This window comes from Chiloscyllium punctatum, chromosome 4 (assembly GCF_047496795.1).
Source record: "Chiloscyllium punctatum isolate Juve2018m chromosome 4, sChiPun1.3, whole genome shotgun sequence".
NCBI lineage: Eukaryota > Metazoa > Chordata > Chondrichthyes > Orectolobiformes > Hemiscylliidae > Chiloscyllium > Chiloscyllium punctatum.
In genome coordinates this window covers 4308955-4331060 of record NC_092742.1, presented here as the reverse complement: position 1 = coordinate 4331060, position 22106 = coordinate 4308955, and the positions used below count along the sequence as shown (strand labels likewise).

Sequence of the window (22106 nt, the reverse complement as noted above, 5' to 3'; positions counted from 1 at the left end):
GTTTGTTTTGACAGCAGCTGTGGGTGGTGATCCTTTTGTTCTTGGTCTGGACACATATTCTTTGCTTGTTTATTGACCCATTAGCCTTCATCTGTTTCATCTTCTAATGTCTCATGCCTTCTAAATTTAATAGACCATCCCTTTGTATTCTTTCTTCTATATTTGCTTAAAGCATTTTACTTCTTCCCCTCAGTTCTAATGAAAAGCCATTGCCCTGAAACATTAACTCTGTTTTTCTTTTTACAGATGCTGCCAGACCTGCTGAGTATTGTCAGCATTTTAGTTTGTACTTATGATTAAGTGGAGATGTTATGGAGGTGTTCAAAATTGTGAAAGTTTTAATAGTTTCTCATTAGTTACGTGGTTTCCAGCGACTGAAGGCTTGTCAAGCCAAAGGCCTAATTTAAGTTGATTGGCAAAAGAAGCAGAGGGGAAATGACGAGAGTTGTAATTAAGTACCGAGTAGTTGTAATCGGGAATGTGCTTCTGAATTGACAGTGGATCAGATTCTGTCATAATATTTGAAAAAGAATTGGATTAATCATTCAAGGTCCTGATCCTGTTGTAATCTGAGGTAACCCTCTTCGCTGTCCACTACACCTCCAATTTTGGTGTCATCTGCAAACTTACTAACTGTACCCCTTATGCTCACATCCAAATCATATATATAAATGACAAAAAGTAGTGGACCCAGCACCGATCCTTGTGGCACTCCACTGGTCACAGGCCTCCAGTCTGAAAAACAGCCCTCTACTACCACCCACTGTCTTCTACCTTTGAGCCAGTTCTGTATCCAAATGGATAGTACTCATTTATGAAAAGAATAAAGTAAGTTTGAGATTTCTCCATCTGCAAATCACCCAGCTACTTCTATGCAAATGTTGTGTTAAAGATCAGATTATAGAGAGGAGAGTGTTCAGTACAGGTTAGCAAATCTGTAGTGATCCTCAATGAGTTGAGAGGTATCCATGGTAACAGGGGTCTGTAATTCCTATCTGACACCTTAGTTACTTTTCTAGGATATAAATATATATATAGGATATGAATGGAAAAAGCTCCTTTGGTTCATGAATTAGTGTTTTTGTGTGAAAGGGTCTAGATTCTTGGCAGCACTGGCTGATCGATTGTGCCACTGCCTGCCAACTTGTCCTAACTTTGTGCCAGATAGCAGCAGGAGTTCTGGTACAGTGCAAAAGTAATGTGTAACTCAAAAGTACTCTTTCTCGGTGGATTCTTTCCCATCTTTGTGAAACTAATGGAGAAGGTGGTGAGAGACCAATGGGGTGCTTGCCAGAACTATACTAAAAATAAGATTGTGTCTAAACAGCTAAGCACTTCTCTTGGAGATTAATAAGTATTAGAGGAATAAGCAGCACTAGTTGTCAATCTGGAATCCTCCAGTATTGCACACCTTTATGCAGAAAGCTTGCTAAATAGCTATTAGGTCATGTCCCTCAGTGTTCAACCTTATCTACTAAATTTTGAACTTTCTTGCAACTACCCCCCACACAATGGTAAACTCACCTTGCTATTCCACCTCCTTTCACTCACCAGTATTCTAGTGCCCCTGCACCCACCTACTAACAGGGATTGAAACATAGAAACATAGAGGCTGCATTTGGCCCTTGGAGTCTGCTCTGCCATTCAGTGTGATTGTATCTGATCATCCGAAATGATGCCCTCGAATCTGTCTTGTAAGTCTTCACTGCATTCCCTCAATTGCCATCACGTCCTTCCTCAGATAATGAGGCCAAAACTGCATACAATGCTTCAAACTCATAAAGTACTGTACTTGAGAATCCTCTCACAATGAAGGTCAACATACCATTTGTCTTCTTCACCACCTGCTGCACCTGCATGTTTACTTTCTGCAACTGGTGTCCAAGGACACCCAGGTGTCATTGCACTTCCCCCTTTCCCAGTCCACCACCATTCAGATCATAATCTGCCTTCCTCTTTTTGCTCCAAAGGGGACAGCCTCACATTTATCCACATTATACTACATCTGCCATGCATTCACCCATTCACGCAGCCTGTCCAGATTACACTGTAGCATCTCAGCAACCTCCACACACCTCACCCTCCCACCCACCTTTGAGTCACCCGATAATTTGGAAATATTATATTTAATTCCCTCATTCATAGAATTCATAGAATCCCTACAGTGTGGAAACAGGTCATTAGTCCCAGGAAGTCCACACTGAGTTTTGGAGGAGTAACCCTCCCAAACCCATTCGCCTATCCCTATTACTTTACATTTTCTCCTGACTAATGCACCTAACCTACACATCCCTGAACACTGTGGGAAATTTAGCTTGGCCAATTCACCTAACCTGCACATCTTTGGCCTGAGGATAGAATTGAACCTGGTGCCTGGCACTGTGAGCCACCTGAATGATCATCTGGATCATTAATATATATTGTGAATACGTCTGAGCACTGATCCCTGCAATACCCCTCTAGTTACTGCCTGCCATTCATTCCTAGTCTTTGTTTCCTGTCTGCCCACCAGTTGTCACTCCAAATCAGTACACCATCTCCAATTCGATGAGCTTTAATTTTACACGCTAACGTCTTCTGTAGGACTTTGACAAAACCCTTCTGAAAGTCCAAATAAACCACATCCACTGGTTCCCCCGATCAAACCTATGAGTTACGTTCTCGAAGAATTGGAGTGATTTGCTAAAATGATTTCCCTTTTGTAAATCCATGCTGACTCTATCCAATCCTGCCACTGTTTTCCTAATGCTCTGCCAGCAAATCTTTTATAATAGACTCTAGCAATTTCCCCACTACCAATGTCAAGCTGACTAGTCTATAACTCCTGGTTTTTCTCTAACTCCCTTTCTAAATTGTGGAGTTGCATTAGCCACTCTCCAATCTGTAGGAACTGTTTCAGAGTCTACAGAAACTTGAAAGATGTACACCAATGCATCCACTATATTTACTCTGAGATGTAGATTATTGGATCATGTGGATTTATTGAGCTTTAATACCATCAATTTTCCCAATTCCATTTCCCTACTACTACTGACTTCTTTCAATTCCTCCTCTCACTGAACCCTGTGTTCTTCAACATATTTCTGATTGTAAGGAACCTACATTTGTCTTCACTACTGTTTCTCTCTTCACATATCTATGAATCTTTTACAATCAGTTTGCTCGTGCCCCTCAGGCTTACCCTCAGACTCTATTTCCCATCTCTTAATAAATCCCTTTGTATTCCTTTGCTGTAATCTAAAATGCTGCCAATTTGCGGTCTGCTGCTCGTTTTGGCTAATTTGTATGCTCATTTAATGGATCAATTTAAAAAAAAATTCATTTGTGGGACATGAGCATCGCTGGCTTGGCCAGTATTTATTACCTGTCCCCGGTTGCCCCTTTAGAAGGTGGGAGTCAGTTGCCTTCTTGAACCGCTGCAGTCTATGTGCTATGGGTTGACCCACAATGCCCTTAGGGAGGGAATTCCAGGATTCTGACCCAATGACACTGAAGAAATGACGATATATTCTGTCAGGATGATGAGTGGCTTGGAGAGAAATTTGAAGGTGGTGGTATTCCCATGTACCTGAGGCCCTTGTCCTTCTAGATGGAAGTGGTTATTGGTGCTGTCTGAAGATCTTTGATGAATTTCTGCAGTGCATCTTGTAGATGATACACACTGCTGCTACTGAGTGTCAGGGGTGGAGGGAGTGGATGCATGTGGTTGTGGTGCAATCAAGCGGCTGCTTTGTCCTGGATGGCCCTAGATGAGCTTCTTGAGTGTTGTTGGAGCTGCACCCATCCAGGGCAAGTGGGGAGTATTCCCTCACACTCCTAACTTGTGCCTTGTAGATGGTGGACAGGTTTTGGGGAGTCAGGAGGTGAGTTACTCATCGCAGTATTCCTAGACTCTGACCTGCTCTTGTAGCCATTGTGTTTATGTGGAAGTGATAATACGATCCCAAATTTTCTTTGTCTGGATTAGAGTGGTGCTGGAAAAGCACAGCAGGTCAGGTAGCATCCAAGGGGCAGGAAAATCGATGTTTTGGGCAAAAGCCCTTCATCAGCCCCAAAGTTTCTTTGTTAGCCATGGTTGAGCTGCAAAGACTTCCCCTCAAGTATCTGTTCTTTTGTATTTTTTAATCCCTGCTCATTCCTGGCTTGTCTTTTCTTAAATATAAACATCACCAAAGACCCATCACACCAATTATACCTGACGTTGGTTTGGCCGCGTTTAGAATACTGTGTACAGTTCTGTTCGCCACATTACCAAAAGGATGTTAACACTTTGGAGAGGGTGCAGAGAAGGTTTACAAGGATGTTGCCTGATCTAGAAGGTGCTAGCTATGAAGAGAGGTTGAGTAGGTTAGGTTTGGTTTTATTAGAAAAAAGAAGATTGAGGGGGGATCTGATTGAGGTTTACAAAATAATGAAGGGTAGAGACAGATTAGATAGCGATAAGCTTTTTCCCAGGGTGAGGGATTCAATAACAAGAGGTCACGCTTTCAAGCTGAGAGATGAAAGGTTTAAGGGGGATACACACGGCAAGTACTTCACACAGAGGGTGGTAGGTGTCTGGAACACATTGCCAGCAGAGGTGGTAGAGGCAGGCACGGGAGATTTATTTAAGGTGCTTCTGGACAGATGCATGAGTAGGTGGGGAGCAGAGGGATACAGATGCTTAGGAATTGGGTGACAGGTTTAGACAGTAGATTTGGATCGGCTCAGGCTTGGAGGGCCGAAGTGCCTGTTCCTGGGCTGTAAGTTTTTTTTGTTCTTTGTACCCCAGTCATGCTTTTCTACAACCTCTTCCGCCAGGCAGATGATACAGAAGTTTGAACACACGCACCAGCGGTTTCAGGAACAGCTTCTTCCCAGCCGTTATTAAACTGATGAATGGACTTTGTAGCCTCAAATAACACTGATCTTGCTAATGTTGATCTCGCCTAGTGCACGCCCTGTGCAATGTCACCAATATACCTCTATCTATGTCTTTTTGATCTGTACATCCTTGCTTACTATGATATGCCTCTACTGCTTATAAACAAAACTTTTCACTGTACTTTGGTACATGTGACAATAAATACATAAATCAATCAATCCCTTAATTTAATTCTAGTTTGTAACTTGCCACTGGAAATCTATTATCCACATATAAACACGACTGAACACCTCTCTAACCGGTTCTCTCGTTTGCTTCCTTTTAAAATGGGTATCTTGCTGTAGTTTTTGCTCCTCACTTAGCCTTATAACTCCTGGCTGGCTTTCAGTGCCATAACCTGCCAACCTGGCTTCAATGTGGCCTTTATGACCATTACTAAACATCTCTTTTAGGACTGACTGAGTGGTGTATTGTGCTCCAAATCTGGACTGAAACGCAATTGATCTGGCAGTGCAGCTTAGTTTCTTTCTCTTTCTTGACTGCTACTTCATGCTTCACCTATGATGCACCTTGCGATGACAAAATATCCTGCCATTTCTTACTGTCTAAGTGTAAATATGGGGTGTTGCACTTGCCATAATGCACTATCCCTCAGCACTGCAAATCAGCCCCTCACAGTGAGGGAGAAATGGAATTAGCATATATCACAAAACTATTAAAGGTTAAAGAATTAGATGGACTGATTAGCATTTTTGTCACAGTTTTAAAATGCCTAAGTGAGTAAAGGTTATTAGTTACAGGTTATTTTAGCAATCTGGTCATTTCACTGTCACCATTGCTCATGCTATCATTTAGATTCCAGATTTATTGACTTGAATTCCCTGACTACTTTGTGGGATTGGAACTCCTTTGTCCAGATTATTAGTCCAGGCCCCTCAATTACTAGTCCAGTTACAAACTATGTTACTGTACCTACCCTGACAGTCTGGACCGAAAGACTCTTCATTCCAGTGAGCATGAGGTTGCTTGTATCAAATAGTTTAGTTGCAGATTTTAACTCTCCTTTTAATGTAGTTTGCTTCTTTTATGGTTTTCAATTAGGCTTGTGTAAAGCAGCTTTAAGCAGGAATTGATGACCTTGCAACTGGGCTTCATAATCTAATCTTTTTAATTCAAGTGGAAAGTTTTGCCAGTTGGAATGTTTATTAGGAGTGACTACAGGCCTGTTTCTCTCTGAAGGATCACCCAGTACTCCACTGAGCATGAGATTTTTGTTGAATAATTGCTTCTTTCTTTATTTGCAATTCAAGCTGAAAATTGTACGCTATGTCCTCCACAAATGTTTCTCCTCTCGCTCCAACTTTTTCTGCTGATCCGTTTGTGAGGGAGTATCTGTGATGTTAACATCAGTGCTCTTTCTCAGTTTAAACGTCATGTGTTGATGTTAGAGTAGATTGTTGATGTTTGACAAGATGTCACTTACTGCAGTGGCAAACTTGGCAAGTGTGAGCGGTGTAACAGGCCAGTGCAGAGAGTGTTCCAAGGCGAGTTGGGGTTGAGGAGTTTGCGAAAATGGTTTCGAATTGAAGAACTGGTAGTAGGCAGTTGAGCCCTCGAGCCTTCTCTGCCATTTGGTATAATCATGGCTGATTACTTCTCAGCCTGAACTCCCCTTGCATGCTCACTCCCCATAACCCTTCAACCTGTTACTAGTTAACAATCTGTCCATCTCCTTAAATTTATTCAATCTCCCAGCATCCACTGCTGTCTAGGGTAGTGAATTCCACAGATTAACAATCCTTTGAAAGAAGCTATTCCTTCTCAGCTCTGTGTTAAATGTATTATCCCTTATCTTAAAACATAGAGCATTACAGCGCAGTACAGGCCCTTTGGCCCTTGATGTTGTGCCACCCTGTGAAACCAATCTGAAACCCATCTAGCCTACACTATTCCATTCTCGTCCATACGTCTATCCAATGACCATTTAAATGCCCTTAAAGTTGACGAGTCTACAACTGGCTTTTGCCCGAAACGTCGATTTCGCTGCTCCTTGGATGCTGCCTGAACTGCTGTGCTCTTCCAGCACCACTAATCCAGAGTCTACAACTGTTGCAGGCAGTGCGTTCCATGCCCATATTACTCTCTGAGTGAAGAAACTACCTCTGACATCTGTCCTATATCTATCACCCCTCAATTTGAAGCTATGTCCCCTTGTGCTAGCCATCACCATTTGAGGAAAAAGGCTCTTACTGTCCACCCTATCTAACCCTCTGATTATCTTATATGTCTCAATTAAGTCACCTTGCAACCTTCTTCTCTCTAATGTAAACAGCCTCTCGTCCCTCAACCTTTCCGCGTAAGACCTTCCCTCCATACCAGGGAACATCCAAGTAAATCTGCTCTAAAGCCTTTCCAAAGCTTCCACATCCTTCGTATAATGCGGTGACCAGAACTGTACGCAATACTCCAAATGCAGCCACACCAGAGTTTTGTACAGCTGCAGCCTGATTTCATAGTTTGTAAACTCGATCCCTCTACCAATAAAAGCTAACACACCACATGCCTTCCTAACAGCCCTATCAACTTGGGTGGCAACTTTGAGGGATCTATGTACATGGACACCAAGATCCTGCTGCTCATCTACACTACCAAGAATCTTACCATTAGTCCAGTGGTCTGCATTCCTGTTACTCCTTCCAAAGTGAATAACCTCAAATGTTTCCACTCCATTTGCCACCTCTCAGCCCAGGCCTGCAGCTTATCTATGACCTTCTGTGACCTACAACATCCTTCGGCACTATCCACACCAGTACCAACCTTGGTGTCGTCTGCAAATTTACTAACCCATCCTTCTATGCCCCCATCCAGGTCGTTTAGAAAAATGACAAACAACAGTGAACCCAAAACAGATCCTTGCGGTACACCACTAGTAACTGAACTGCAGGATGAGCGTTTCCCATCAACCAACACCCTCTATGTTCTTTTAGCTGGCTAATATCGGATCTAAACTGCTATCCCTTGCCTCCGTATTTTGTGCAATAGCCTACCATGGGGAACCTTATCAAACGCCTTACTGAAATCCATATTCACCACATCAACCACTTTACCCTCATCTACCTATTTGGTTACCTTCTCAAAGAACTCGGTAAGATTTGTGAGGCATGACCTACCCTTCACAAAACCACGTTGGCTATCCCTAATCAACTTATTCCTATCTCTCATAATCTTTTCCAACACTTTACTCACATTTGCTTGTACGAGGGGGCATAGCTACAAGGGGTGATAGATTTAACACAGATGTTAGAGGCAGGTTCTTCACTCAGAGAGTGGTAAGGGCGTGGAATGCCCTGCCTTCCAATGTAGTTAACTCAGCCACATTAGTGGCATTTAAACAGTCCTTAGATAAGCACCTGGATGATGATAATGGGATAGTGCAGGGTGATGTGCTTAGATTAGTTCACAGGTTGGTGCAACCTGGGGGGCAGAAGGGCCTGTTCTGCACTGTGTTGTTCTATATTCTATGTTCGAACTGAAGTAAGACTCACTGGTGTATAATTACCAGGGTTGTCTCTACTCTCCTCCTTGAGGAACAACATTTGCTATCCTCCAGTCTTCTGGTACTTTTCCTGTAGAGAATGACGATATAAAGATCAAAGCCAAAGACTCGGCGATCTCATCCCTGGCTTCCCAGAGAATCCGAGGATAAATCCCATAAAACTATGATTTCTTCTAGATTGCCCCACATAAGGAAACATCCTCTGTCTATCTACTTCATTAATCCCCTTTAGCAGCTTGTACATCTCAATCAGATCTCCTCTCAATTTTCAAAACTCCAGAGAGATTTGGCATAAACTGCTCAATCTGTCTTAAAAAAAAGACCCCTCATCCCTGGAATCAATCTAATGAATCTCCTCTGAACTGCCTTCAATGCAATTACATCCCTTTTCAAGTAAGGGACCAAAAATATACTTTAAAAGAAAGGAGATTGAGGGGGGACCTGATTGAGGTTTACAAAAACATGAAAGGTATAGACAGGGTAGATAGAGATAAGCTTTTTCCTGGGTGAAGGATTCATTAACAAGAGGTCACGCTTTCAAGGTGAGAGGTGAAACGTTTAAGGAGGATACACACGGCAAGTACTTTACACAGAGGGTGGTGGGTGTTTGGAATGCGTTGCCAGCAAAGATAGGGAGGCACGGTAGATTCATTTAAGATGCATCTGGACAGATGCATGAGTAGGTGGGGAGCAGAGGGATACAGATGCTTAGGAATTGGGCGACAGGTTGAGACAGTAGATTTGAATCGGCTCTTGCTTGGAGGGCCGAAGGGCCTGTTCCTGGGCTGTAAATGTTCTCATTTCTTTGTTCTCTTTGTTATTATACTCAATCCAGGTGCGGTCTCACTAATACCATGTACAATTGCAGCAACATTTCCGTACTTTTATACTCTGTTCATTTTATAAAAAATACCAAAATTCCATTTGCCTTCCTTATTGCCTGCTGTGCCTACATACTAGCTTTTTGCAATTTATGCATTCGGAAACCCAGATCCCTCTGCACTGAGGATTTCTATTCTTCTGACCACATTTCGCCACATAAACGTCTGCCAAAATTTGGCCCATTCTCCTGACCTCTCCATATCCATTTGATAGTTTCTTATTTCTTCATTGCACCTTACCTTCACATCTATTTTGGTATCATTCATGAAATTGGATATAGTATTCTCTACGCCTGCGTCCAGGTCAATAATATAGGAGGCAGTGTGCATGGAGTTGCTACTGCTTAACTGCAGCAAAAAAGCCTCATTATGTCATCGTGACATATGAGTGCAGAGTATTTGTGTATAAACTATTCTTTGCTAACTTTCCACACATGTATTTTCCACAAGTGACCAAGTTGATAGATGAAAGAGGGGCTGTAGATGTCCTATACATGGACTTTAGTAAGGTGTTTGATAAGGTTCCTCATTGTAGACTAATGGAGAAAGTGAAGTCACATGGTGTGCAGGGTGTTCTAGCTCGGTGGATAAAGAACTGGTTGAGCAACAGGAGACAGAGAGTAGTAGTTGAAGGGAGTTTCTCGAAATGGAGAAAGGTGACCAGTGGTGTTCCACAGGGGTCAGTGCTAGGACCAGTGTTGTTTGTGATATACATAAATTATCTGGAAGAGGGCACTGTTGGTATGATCAGTCACTTTACAGATGACATGAAGATTGGTGGAGTAGCAGAAAGCATAAGGGACTGTCAGAGAATACAGGAGGATATAGATAGACTGGAGAGTTGGGCGGAGAAGTGGCAGATGGAGTTCAATCCAGACAAATGTGAGGTGATGCATTTTGGGAAGTCTAATTCTGGAGCGAACTATACTGTAGGTGGATAGAGTAGTCAAGAAGGCATATAGTATGCTTGCCTTCATCGGACGGGGTATTGAGTATAAGAGTTGGCAGGTCATATCAAAATTGTACAAGACATTGGTTCGGCAGCATTTAGAATACTGTGTACAGTTCTGGTCGCCACATTACCAAAAGGATGTGGACACTTTGGAGAGGGTGCAGAGAAGGTTTACGAGGATGTTGCCTGGTATGGAAGGTGCTAGCTATGAAGAGAGTTGAGTAGGGTAGGTTTGTTTTCATTAGAAAAAAGGAGATTGAGGGGGGACCTGATTGAGATCTACAAAATCATGAAGGGTATAGACAGGGTGGATCGAGACAAGCTTTTTCCCAGAGTGAGGGCTTCAATAACAAGAGGTCACGTGTTCAAGGTGAGAGGGGAAAAGTTTATGGGGGATACAAGCGGCAAGTACTTCACACAGAGGGAATACGTTGCCAGCAGAGGTGGTAGAGGCAGGCCCGGTAGATTCATTTAAGGTGTGTCTGGACAGATGCATGAGTAGGTGGGGAGCAGAGGGAAACAGATGCTTAGGGATTGACCGACAGGTTTAGACAGTACATTTGGATCGGCTCAGGCTTGGAGGGCCGAAGGGCCTGCTCCTGGGCTGTAAATTTTCTTTGTTCTTTGGTCTTTGTCTGTCTGTGTATCATTATTTCATGCTTAATACAATTTAATTTAAAATATGTTCAACTCACATATTTTCCCCATTCTCAGTGATGGAAGAGACCAACACATCAATGCAAAAGGTAAGGCCGAAGACTTCGCAATAATCTTCAGCCTGAAGTGCCAATTGGATGATTCATCTCAGTCTCTTCCAATGCTCCTCAGAAACATACATTCCAGTCTTCAGCCAATTTGATTTGCTCCACGTGCTTTCAAGAAATGCCCTTAAAGGCACTGGATACTATACAGGCTATGGGCCCTGACCACTTCCAGCAATAGTACTGAAGACCTGTATTCCAGAACTTGTTGCACTCCAAGCCAAGCTGCTCCAGTACAGCTACAACACTGGCATCTGCCCAGGAATGTCCTGTACACAAAAGGCAGGACAAATCTGCACTGATGTGGCTATAACAAGAGTATTGTGTGTAGGTCTCATCACCACATTACAGAAAGGCCGTAATTGCCCTGGATAAAGTACAGAGAAGATTTACTGGAGTGTTGCCAGGGTTGGAGAATTGTCGCTATGTGGAGAGATTGGAGAGGTTGGAATTGTTTTCCTTGGAACGGAGGAAGCTGAGGGATGACATGATTGAGGGATACAACATTGTGAGGGATAGAGATGACAGGAGGAACCTGTTTCCCTTGGTAGAGAGTTCAAAAACCAGGGGTCATTGATTCAAACTAGAAGGCAGAAGGATTAGAGGAGATGCGGGGAAAAGCCTTTTTACACAGAGGGTGGTGGGTGTCTGGAAATCATTGCCTGAGCTGGTAGTGGACGCAGAGACCCTAAACTCTGAAAAAAGGTACCTGGATCTGTACCTTAAGTGCTGTCAGCTGCAGGGCTATGGGGTTGTGCGCAGGAAGATGGGATTAGAAAGGGCTGTTGGTGGCTTTGGGTCAGCATGGTTTGGCATATGGAATTAGTTCAGTTCAGAAACCAGTTCAGCATGGGTGGACATGCAGGATGATGTGTACCATCTACAAGATGCACTGCAGAACTTCACAAAGATTATCAGAAAGCACCTTCCAAACCCACGACCACTTCCATCAAGAAGGACGAGGGCAACAGATACATGGGAACACCACCCCTGCAAGCTACCCTACAAACCATTCACAATCCTGACAGGGAAATATATTATTGTTCGCAAGCTTTGAGAAGATTTGTAGCTCAGGTTGAGGTTCTGAATGTAGGTTTGCTCACTGAGCTGGAAGGTTCATTCTCAAGGAAAAGCTCCTGTGTGTCCTAGACAACTATGTACCTGTCAGGCAGGGAGGAAGATAGACAACGCGTGAGCCGTGGTTTACTAAGGAAGTGGAATCCCTGGTCAAGAAGAAGAAGAAGGCTTACGTTGGGACAAAATGTGAAAACTCAGTTAGGGTGCTTGAGGATTACAAGGAAGTCAGGAAAGACCTAAAAAGAGAGCTCAGAAGAGCTAGGAGGAGACTTGAGAAGTTGTTGACGGATAGGATCAGGGTTAACCCTAAGGCTTTCCATAGGTATGTCAGGAATAAATGAATGAAGAGAATTAAATTAGGGCCAATCAAGGATAATAGTGGGAATTCAAAGTTTGGGAGAAGATTTGTAGCTCGGGTGCTCGTTGTTGTGGTTCTGTTCGCCGAGCTGGGAATTTGTGTTGCAGACGTTTCGTCCCCTGTCTAGGTGACATCCTCAGTGCTTGGGAGCCTCCTGTGAAGCGCTTCTGTGATCTTTCCTCCGGCATTTATAGTGGCCTGTCTCTGCCGCTTCCGGTTGTCAGTTCGAGCTGTCCGCTGTAGTGGCCGGTATATTGGGTACAGGCCGATTTCTATCAACAAACACAAATTCCCAGCTCGGCGAACAGAACCACAACAATAACAGTGGGAAGTTGTGTATGGAGTCAGAGAAGTTAGGGGAAGCACTAAATAAATATTTTTCGACAGTGTTCACGATAGAAAATGAAAGCGTTGGCAAGGAAGATACAGAGATACTTGCATCTAGACTAAAGAGATTGAGGATCACAAGAAAGAGGTATTAGAAATACCGCAGAGTGTGAAAATAGACAAGTCCCCTGGGCCGGATGGGATCTATCCTAGGATCCTCTGGGAATCAAGGGAAGAGATTGCTGAGCCTTTGGCATTGATCTTCAAATCATCATTGTCTACAGGAATAGTTGCCTGAGGACTGGAGGATAGCAAATGTGGTTCCCTTGTTCAAAAAGGGTAGTACAGACAACCCTGGTAATTACAGACCAGTGAGTCTCACTTCAGTTGTTGGTAAAGTGTTGGAAAAGGTTATAAGAGATAGGATTTATAACCATCTAGAAAAGAATAATCTGATCAGGGACAGTCAGCACGGTTTTGTGAAGGGTAGGTCGTGCCTAACGAATCTTATTGAGTTTTTTGACAAAGTGACCAAACAGGTAGATGAGAGTAAACCAGTTGATGTGGTGTATATGGATTTCAGCAAGGCGTTCGATAAGGTTCCCCACAGTAGGCCATTGTACAAAATGTGTAGGAATGGGATTGTGGGAGACATAGCAGTTTGGATCAGTAATTGGCTTGCTGAAAGAAAACAGAGGGTTGTAGTTGATGGAACATGTTCATCTTGGTGTCCAGTTACTAGTGGCGTACCGCAAGGCTCGGTGTTGGGTCCACTGCTGTTCGTCATCTTTATAAATGACCTGGGTGAGGGCTGAGAAGGGTGGATTAGTAAACTTGCGGACGACACTAAGGTCGGTGGAGTTGTGGATAGTGACAAAGGATGTAGTAGGTTGCAGAGAGACATAGATAGGATGCAGAGCTGGGCTGAGAGGTGGCAAATGGAGTTTAATGTGGACAAGTGTGAGGTGATACACTTTGGACGGAGTAATCGGAATGCAGAGTACTGGGCTAATGGTAAGATTCTTGGGAGTGTAGATGAGCAGAGAGATCTCCGTGTCCATGTACACAGATCCCTGAAAGTTGCCACCCAGATTGACAGGGTTGTTAAGAAGGCACACAGTGTTTTGGCCTTTATTAATAGAGGGATTGAGTTCCGGAACCAGGAGGTTATGCTGCAGCTGTACAAAGCTCTGGTGCGGCCGCACTTGGAGTATTGTGTACAGTTCTGGTCACCGCATTATAAGAGGGATATGGAAGCTTTGGAAAGGGTGCAGAGGAGATTTATCAGGATGTTGCCTGATATGGAAGGAATGTCTTACGAGGAAAGGCTGAGGGCCTTGAGGCTGTTCTCGTTAGAGAGAAGAAGGTTGAGAGGTGACTTAATAGAGACATACAAGATAATCAGAGGGTTAGATAGGGTGGACAGGGAGAGCCTTTTTCCAAGTATGGGGACGGCAAACACGAGGGGACACAACTTTAAAGTGAGGAGAGATAGGTATAAGACAGATGTCAGAGGTAGTTTCTTTACTCAGAGAGTAGTAAGTGTATGGAATGCTTTGCCTGCAACGGAAGTAGATTCACCAAGTTTAAGTGCATTTAAGTTGTCATTGGACAGGCATATGGACGTAGATGGAATAGTATAGGTGGGATGGGCTTCAGATTAGGTATGACAGGGCGGCGCAACATCGAGGGCCGAAGGGCCTGTACTGCGCTGTAATGTTCTATGTTCTATGTTTCGTCACCATACTAGGTAACATCTTCAGTGGGCCTCCAGACGAAGCACTGCTGGTGTTTCCTGCTTTCTATTTATATGTTTGGGTTTCCTTGGGTTGGTGATGTCATTTCCTGTGGTGATACCATTTCCTGTTCTTTTCTCGGGGGTGGTAGATGAGATTCAAGTCAGTGTGTTTGTTGATCGAGTTCCAGTTGGAATGTCATGCTTCTAGGAATTCTCGTGTGTGTCTCTGTTTGGCTTGTCCTCGGATGGATGTGTTGTCCCAGTCAAAGTGGTGTCCTTCCTCATCCGTATGTGAGGATACTAGTGAGAGAGGGTCATGTCGTTTTGTGGCTAGTTCGTGTTCACGTATCCTGGTGGCTAGTTTTCTGCCTGTTTGTCCAATGTGGTGTTTGTTACAGTTCTTGCAAGATATTTTGTAAATGACATTAGTTTTGCTTGTTGTCTGTATAGGGTCTTTTAAGTTCATTACTGTTCTTTCAGTGTCGCTGGGTCAAATTCCCTCCCTAAGATGTGGAGGTTCCAGTGTAGGATTGGATTGGACAAGATCAAAAATCACATGACACCAAATTATAAACCCGCAGGTTTATTTGAAAACACGAGCTTTCAGAGCCTTGCTCCTTCTTCTTTCACACCAAAAGCTTGCATTTTCAAACTGGACTATAATTGACGTCATTTCATTTTTGACCTTGTCCCTCCCTGAGGGCATTGTGGATCTACCTACAGCCTATGGACTGCAGCAGTTGAAGAAGGCAGCTCACGCCCACCTTCTCATGGCGCAACTAGGGATGGGCAGTAAATGCTGGGCCCAGCCAGCAACACCCGCACCCCATCAGTAGATTAATAGCAATCATTTATATTTTTGTTAATTTGAAAAGATATGTTGTGGCTAATCCCTCACTGTCAACTCCAAAAGACAGTAAGATCAGTGATGAGAGCATTCTGCTAGACTGTATCCCTAATCCATCACTGAGAACATAAATGCGCCCCATGGGTATATCTCATCTACTTCTGCTTATGCTATATAACAATGTACACGGGGCTCAATGGGTTGATTTTAAATAGACTGAGATTATGTAAATTGCTTGTGTTAGTCCTGCAGTTTATAGATTTATCTAGTAAGTGGACAGTGTGTAGAAAGTCAGTCGGAAGGTGCACCTCACAGAGAGAATGAGCTACAGTTTCCCACCAACACAGCTGGGTCACATGCACTGAGTGACAGATGGATTTTATAGTTTTGGATAAAAGTGAAGATTTCTTAAGCAGATTATGGTTGAATCGTAAAGAAAAGATCAGTATATTCTTTGAACCTGGATAAAACATTCTTTGAGCCACGATACACTGATTTAAAACATATCAGGTCAACCAGTTAGCTTCTGTCTACAAAGAGACTGGAGTTAAATCCAGTGAAGTGTTTGGGTCTTTGATGTCTTAGTTCTGAGAGGCTTCATGGTTCAGGGTATTAATTCCTCACTCTTAACAGTGAGGGCTGAGCTGCAACCCTGAATAAACAGATCAGGGATAGTGTTCCCTTCTGTGATGAACTTTGTTCGAGGCTCAGCCCCAGGAGCTGACCTTATTATCACAGTGATGTGCAAGGCTGCAGACTCTGTGTTCTCTGTGTGTCGCACTGACATTAGAAGGATGAAGGCATCTTTTCACTGATGTGATGGGTTCTGAGTAAGTTTGTGTAGTTAAAAACTTGCCTTCCCCTACTGAAATAGTTTCAATCCCAATCAAAATGGAAGGATACAGTCTTTACCCTGATAAAACACTATTTCCCAGCCTGGAACTGTCATCCTTATACATTGTGTTCAGCTGGTTCTGTAAGTGAAATTCACCTTTCTCTGAACCTGGAGTCTGTTTTCCAGTCATATATAATTAAGACTTAAGGAGAGTTGGTGGGTGATTAAGTAGGGTAATTGGGAATGAGTATTACTGAAACAAAACATACCACATGAGCTTTTCATCTCAAAATGTATCAGACCAATTTGCAAGAATACAAATTCAAGAGGAAATCCAACATTTATCCTGCATGGCAGAGTGTTGATGCTTTAGCAAGTGGACTCTAATTGGTAGAGACTATGCTTGAGAGAATGTACCAATTCACAACGATTGGCAGATATTTTGGGGGTGGCAAGACAAAAAAAAAGAAATATTAGAAGTGAAAAGAGATGGGTTTTGAAAGGTCCTAAGGAAGAAGAGCAACAGCATTTACTTTGTCAAGCCCCTTAAGAATCCGAACTGTTTCAATGCAATCTCCTCACCCTCTTCTAAACTACAGTGAGTAGAGTCCCAAGCTGTTTAACCTTTGCTCCTAAGACAATCCTGCCATACCAGGGATTATCCTAGTGAATCTTCTCTGATCTGCTTCCAATTATGTGATATCTTTCCTTAAATAAGGGAACCAAAACTGCTCACAGTGCTCCAGATGTGGTCTCACTAGCACCTTGTACTCTTCCCCACTCTTATACTCCAACCTCCTTGAAATATTTCCATTTGCCTTACTGATTCCCTTTTGCACCTGTGTGCCAGCCCCAAATCCCTTTGTATTGCAGCATTTTGCAGTTTTTCTCCATTTAAATAATAATCTGTTCTTTTGTACTCCCTTCCAAAATGAACTTCACATTTTCCCAAATTGTATTCCATCTGCCAGGTTTTTGCCCACTCACTTAAACCTATTAATTTATCTCTGCAAACTGTTTATATTCCCTTTGCAACTTGCATTTCCATCTATTTTTGTATCGACTGCAAATTTAGCTTCAGTGCATTCACGTCCTTCCTCCAAGTCATTAAGGTATATTGTAAACCGTTGTGGTCCCAGCACTGAGCTCGTGGATTCCACTGGGTCATAGGTAGCCAACTTGAAAAAGAACCCCTTATTCCCACTTGCTGTTTCCTGCCCAATTGCTAATTCTCTATCCACACCAATATGCTACCTGTAAGAGGTGGAGGGCAGACTGAGCTTCAGTTTGGTATCTCGCCTGGGGTTTTGAAGTCTTCTTACTTCAAAACGAAACCTTAGCCACAGTTGGCAATGTGCTCAGGATACAGCAGCCCCTCACAGTTGTAAGCTGGTCTTTGTATTGCCCAGAATCCATGATGCTATGTACCCAGTGGCAGCATAGAGGAGCAGTGATTCTGGGCTATTTACAACTCAAAGTCCTTCCCTGAAAATATCTGAACATTAGAATCATTCCTGCAAATTAGTGTTTTCTTGATTTGGAACAGTGTGTCTGTGGCTGTCTTGGTGGTTGGATAATGAAGAGTGTGGAGAAACCTCCAAAGACATAAAGAAACAAGTAAAATCCTTCTGTATAGAAGGAGGCCAATTAAACTCCTGCTTTCAGAATGTCCCCCTCCCCCATCACTGTAAATCTTTCCTTTTCAAGTTATTTACCCAAAACTCTTTTGAAAGTTACTATTGACTCTGCTGCCACTGTCCTTTCAGGCAGCGCATTCCATATCATAGCAACTCACTGTCTAAATAAAATTCTCCTGATCCCTGCAGTACATCACACCCACCCCCTCCCCTTCTTTTCACCAGTTACTTTAAATCTTAACAAGCAATCATAACAAATTGTTACAGTTAACCTGAGAATGTAACTTCTATAAAAAGTGTTGTGATTTACATATGAAAGAAGTGAAACTATCATGGTCATTCGAACAGATGAGAGACTTAACAAACAATCAAGGTATTTTTCGATGTGTAATTTCAGTTACATCACACCGTAAACTTTTACTATAAATTCTGGGTGTACTCCATAATCACCTGATGAAGGAGCAGCGCTTCGAAAGCTAGTGCTTCCAGTTAAACCTGTTGGACTATAACCTGGTGTTGTGTGACTTGTAACTTTGTACACCCTAGTCCAACACCGGCATCTCCAAATCTTGGTTTGAGGGAGCCTCTTAAAAGAAGAAAACAGCAGAGAGGTTTAAGGAGGGAATTCCAGAGGCTTCAAATTTAAGAAATAATTGATTGAAGGCAGATAAGTCTCAAGAGCCTGATAATCTACATCCCTGAGTACTTAAAGAAGTGCCCCAAGAAGTAGTGCAGATGTTTTGACGGTCATCTTTCAAGATTCTATAGAAGCTAGAATAGTTGCTGCAGATTGGAGGGTAGCTAATATAATCCCTTTATTTAAAAAGGGAGGTAGAGAGAAAACAGAGTCTGACATCAATAGTGGAGAGGATACTCGAGTTTGTTATCAAGGACTTAATGTAGACAGGCAGCAGGCTGGAAGAACACATCAAGCCATGCATCATCAGGAGGTAGAGAAGTCAACCTTTCTTCAGGACTGGGAGTGGGTGTGTAATGGAGCTGCAGATAAAGGGGGTTGCAGGGGCAGGGTGATGAAATGGTGATGGGTGGAGGGTACAACCTGGTTGGTCAGTGGGAGGAATGAATCCGGTTCGTGGCAGGAAGGAGTGGAAGGGAGGGGGAAGGGGGTTGGGGGATGGGAAGGGAGAAAATTTGAAATTGGAGAACTCAGTGTTGAATCCTCTGGACTGTCGGCTGCCCAGGCGGAAGATGAGTTGTTTCTTCAATCTGCGGTTTGGTTCATTGTGGCAATGGAGGGGGCCAAGGATGATCATGTTGGAAAGGGAGTGAGAGGGGAATTAAACTTGGCAGTGACTGTGAGGTCTGGTCGGCCCCTGCGGGCCCGGCTGCATTGCTTGGTGAACCATTCCCTAAGTTTTTGTTTGGTCTCCCCATTGTAGAGAAGACCACATCGGGAGGACCGGATACGGTAAACTCAGTTGGAGGAGAGGCAGGTGAACCTCTGTCTCATCTGGAAGGAGTGTTTGGGGCCCCGGATGGAGGTGACAGGGGTGGTATACTGGCACATTTTGCATCTACTCCAGTTGCAGGAGAAGGTTTGGTGGGGGGAGTTTGGTGGGGGTGGGGGGATGTTGGTGGGGAGAGTAGTGCTAACTAAGGACTGTCGAAGGGAACGGTCCTTATGGAAGGCAGAGAGGAGTGGAGAGGGAAAAATGTTCTTGATGGTGGGGTCTAGTTGGAGTTGGTGGAGGTGTTTAAGGATGATATGTTGGATATGATGACTAGTAAGGTGCTAGGTGAGGACAAGGGGCACTCTGTCTTTATTGGGTTTGGAGTGGGGGGGGTTTAGAGCAGTGGAACGGGGAATGGAGGTGGTGCGACAGAGGACTGTTTGGATGACAGAGGGAGGAAAAGCACCTTGTTCGAAATAGGTGGACATCTGGGATGCTTGAGAATGGATTGTCTCCTCATCTGAGCAGATACAGTGGAGGCGGAAGAATCGGGAGAACAGGATGGAGTTCTTGCAGAATACTGGATGGGAGGAGGTGTAGTCCAGGTAATTATGGGAGTCTGTGGGTTTGTAGTAAACGTCCATCTGGACACTGTTGCCGGAGACGGAAATGAAGAGGTCAGGAAAGGGGAGGGAGGTGTCCAAGATGGACCGAGTGAATTTGAGGGCGGGGTGGAAGTTGTGGGCAAAATCGATGAACTGCTCCAGTTCAGCCTGGGTGCAGGATGCTGCACCGATGCAGTCATCGATGTAACGGCGGAAAAGTTGGGGCACAGTGCCTGTGTAGGGACTGAAGAGAGACTGTTCGATATAACCAACAAACAGGCAGGCGTTGCTGGGGTCCATCCGGGTGCCCATGGATTTGGAGGAAATGGGAGGAGTTAAAGGAAAAGTTGTTGAGGGTGAGGACCAGTTTGGCGAGGCGGAGGAGGGTATTGGTGGTGGGGGACTGGTTGGGTCTGTTGGAGAGGAAGAAGCGGAAGGCCGGGAGGCCAGCCTTGTGGGGTATGGACGTGTATAAGGATTACATGTCCATCGTGAAGATAAAGTGCTGGGGCCAGGGAACTGGAAGTTACTGAAGAGGTGGAGGACGTGGTTGGTATCATGGATGTAGGTGGGAAGTGCCTGAACCAAGTGGGGGAGGAGGGAGTTGAGGTAGGATGAGATGAATTTGGTGGGGCAGGAGCATGCCGAGATGGTGGGTCAGCCGGGGTAGTTGGACTTGTGGATCTTGGGGAGCAGGTAGAACCGGTGAGTGCGGGGCTGGGTTCTATGAGTTTGGAAGCAGTGGAGGGGAAATCACCAGAGGCAATGAGGGCACGAACGGTGCGGATGATTTTGGCCTGATGGGTCACAGTGTGGTCATGGGCAAGCGGGAGGTGGGACGTGATGTTGGAGAGTTGACATTCAGCCTCTGTGACATAGAGGTCCGTTCTCCAGACTTCCCCTTGCCAAGTTTCTTCCACTGCGAAGTCTTTTCAAAGGATGCCCACTTTGAAGAAGTTCTCTGCCTCCCTCAGACTTACACTCTGTAAGTCCCTTTCTCACTGCCACAGTGCTGTGACCATCCCGCCCACACCAGCCCCTTTATCTGCAGATCCCCCATACCCACCCCAGTCCTGAACAAGACTACCAAAATGTCAATTTCTGCACCTCCTGATGCTGCCTGGCTTGCTGTGTTCTTCCAGCCTCCTGCCTGTCTCCTTTGGATTCCAGCATTCGCATTTTTTTTTGTCTCTAATCAGGGATTTAATAGCAGTGTACTTAGAAAAAGTAGTAGAATCAGACTGAGATTTACAAAAGAGAAATCATGCTAGATAAAACTACTGGAATTCTTAGGATGTAACTAGTCAAATTGATCGGGACAGCCAGTGGATGTGGTTTATTTGAACTTCTGACATTGCTGCACCTTTAACAAGGTTATGCTGTCCTTGGCATTCTTTTCAGAGAGGTCATAAAAGCACTGATTCCAAAAGGTCTGGCTTGGATGGGTTTTAGGGCTAATTTGATTATAGCTAACAGATGCTGCCTCAGGCAGAAGGCTTTCAAGTTTTAAAAAAGACACTTGTACAATGAAAGGAGAGGGGCCAGTTCTCCCAGCTCAACTTTTCCCTGGTTTGGTTTGAGCAAGCAGCCAGTTGTGAATCTGCTGGACCCAAAGAGTCAGGTCTATGCTGTTTCTCCCTCCCTCTGACATCTCTCCTGTAAGACCCTGTATTTGATTTTACCTTTTTTGCCAAGAGGTGTTTATGGGGATTTTTACAAGTAGAACAGCATCATTAAGTTGGGATAATCTGTTGGGTTTTCGGATAGGTTAAATTATTCTATATTCCATTCTCTTTAGTTTGTGTTTTATTCCATAATCTTGTCAATAAATTCTGTTTTGTTTAAAACTGTGAGGTTTGACCTTCTGGAAAACCTGTGTTACACCTACTTAAAACAACTAGCAAAGTTAGAGTCCAGGCTACTTTCTTGAAATGTTTTGAGGGGTCTGGCCTGGTCCATAACAAACTTTCAGAAGACTTTTGACAATGTCCTGCATAAGAAATTAGTGTGTAACATTAAAGGTCAGGAGATTTCGGCTTGTGTATTGAGATGGACAGAAACTGGTTAGCAGACTAGGAATAAATGGGTCCTTTCTGAATGGCAGGCAGTGACTATGTGGCATGAACTCTCTAAGAAATGGGAAGGTGATGGCCTAGCGGTATTAGCATTGGACTGTTAGTCCAAAGATCCACATAATGTTCTGGGGACACCGGTTCACATGGTGAATTTGAGTTCAATAAAAATCTGGAATTAAGA

General features: G+C 43.8%; 1 protein-coding gene across 4 annotated transcripts in view; it reads left to right on the top strand.

Moving 5' to 3' along the window:
- The window catches only part of ttll5 (tubulin tyrosine ligase-like family, member 5), a 453533-nt gene that overhangs the window by 258638 nt on the left and 172789 nt on the right, over nt 1-22106 (top strand). The window lies entirely within an intron of this gene.